Below are 2,316 nucleotides of genomic sequence, written 5' to 3'. Positions count from 1 at the left end.
CGCACTTCTCCACGAAACCAACCCTGGCCTCATGGGGCTTGAGTGTGGAGTAATAGCTCACCCTGGTTTTAATCAGCATTTCCCAGTTGCTGAAGAGCCTGAACAATGTGTTGTGTGACTCTACTCCCCAGGGAGATGTGACTGAAGAGCCTGAACAATGTGCTGGTGTGACTCTACTCCTAGGGAGGTGTGAACAAATGTCCGCTCACCCCACATATGGACCAACAAACCAGAGTATGATACCACCAAAGTCCAACTTGTTGAATCAACAGGATTTATTGGGATTGCTTATATGGATGAGGGGTTACTTCCAGAATGCAGAAAAGACTCAGTGACAGCCACACTGCCAAAGCCTACCCACCCCAGCATGGGTGGAGGCCAACGAAAGCTGGAAACCTGGAGCACACTGCATGGCCTACAGGCAGCTCAGCAGGTTGGAGAGGTGCCCTTCCAGTAGCTCAGATGGTATGGCCCTCTTCCGGCAGCAAAGTGGCTCTCTGCTCTTCTAGACAGCTCAGCTTGTCTGGGAGTCTCTCAGCAATCCATGTGACTTATATATCCTTGGGGAGAGGAGGTCCTGGTGAATTTGTTCAGTTTCAGGGACTTCCTAATGCTATTGAGTTGTTTACTTCCTGACATACTAATGAGTGTCTGCTGAGTGGAATGGACCATTCTGTTGCTTAGCTCCCCACTTAACACCCTACAACTTAAGGAACGTGCTTGTAAGATGGACATTTTATCTCAGGAAACTCAGCACACCTTTTCTTGTGTTTAGGCTTATTGGTTTTTCCTGTTTTGTGTGTAGACCCAGGAAGATGGGTCAGTGGGTAGAGGCAATGCTGCTAAGCTTGACAACTTGAGTTCAATCCACTGAGCTCCGTGGTGGAAGGAGAAAACTGACTCCTACAGGTTGTCCTCTGACCTCCACACGTATGCCCAGGCACACGTGTGTCCCACCCCCATGTGTGTTGTCAGTTATATATTTGACATATCTTCTCATTTACTTCTCTTTGTGGTAGGAGTTTTTTTTAACAAAAATTTAAATTTTAATGTAGTCAGTGGTTTGAAATATTTTTTCCTTTATGACATGAACTATTTGGCCCCTCTTAAGAAATTATTATTTTACTGTGAGATCATTAAAGCCATTTTATATTCTTTCCAGTTTTGTCTTTCTTTGTGGGTTTTTTCTGAGGGGGAGAGATCTCATGTTGCCTATGCTGGCCTCCAACTCACTATTTAGCCGTGGGTGTACTTGAACGCTCCAAGCTCTCGTTCCCACCTTCCAAGTGCTGTGAGCACAGATGCGTGCTGCTCCATCCTAGTTTAGTTTTCCCTATTAAAAATTTAAGCCCAGCCGGGCGGTGGTGGCGCACGCCTTTAATCCCAGCACTTGGGAGGCAGAGGCAGGCGGATCTCTGTGAGTTCGAGACCAGCCTGGTCTACAAGAGCTAGTTCCAGGACAGGCTTCAAAGCCACAGGGAAACCCTGTCTCGAAAAACCAAAAAAAAAAAAAAAAAAAAAAAAAAAAAAAAAAAAAAAAAATTTAAGCCCAATTGGAATTTATTTGTATATATACCGTAAAGTTGGCACCTAGCCCCCCCCAACATAGGCAAGCAATTCACAGTGTATAACTGATGATGAAAAGCATTTCCGATTTGTGGAGGACAGAGAAACACATTTTACTTTTGCTCTAGGTTGTCTGCATTTCATGTCTGACTTTGGAAATATTCACTGAGCTACAAGATGTCTCAGAGAAGTCCTGAGGGGATCATCAGTTCTCACAAAGTGGTGAGAGTAGCCACTCGTGAGAGCTGTTCTCTGACTTCCACACTGGGACTGTGGCATGTGCATGCTTACACACAAACACACCACACACACCATACACACACACCACACACACAAACACATACCACACACAAACATACTACACACACACCGCACACACCATACACACACCACACACACAACACACACACAACACACACACAAACACACTTCATACACACTGCACACACCATACACACACACACCACACACACAAACACACAACACACATACACCCTGAAATAACTAGATAATTTAAAATACTGTGTCAGAATACAATAGAAGGGCTAAGGAGATGCTCGGTGGTTAGCAATACTGGTGCTCTTCCAAAGGGCTTGGGTTCGATTCCCAGCACCCACATGACAGCTCACAATGGTCTGTGACTGCAGTTCCGCAGATCTGATGCCCTCTTCTGACCTTTGCCGGTGCTGCACACACATGGTGCACAGACTTGCATGCTGACAAAACACATAAAATAAATAAATAATGTAA

Source organism: Arvicola amphibius, chromosome 1, assembly GCF_903992535.2.
Source record: "Arvicola amphibius chromosome 1, mArvAmp1.2, whole genome shotgun sequence".
NCBI classification, from domain to species: Eukaryota; Metazoa; Chordata; class Mammalia; order Rodentia; family Cricetidae; genus Arvicola; species Arvicola amphibius.
Note: the sequence above shows the minus strand (reverse complement) of the source record.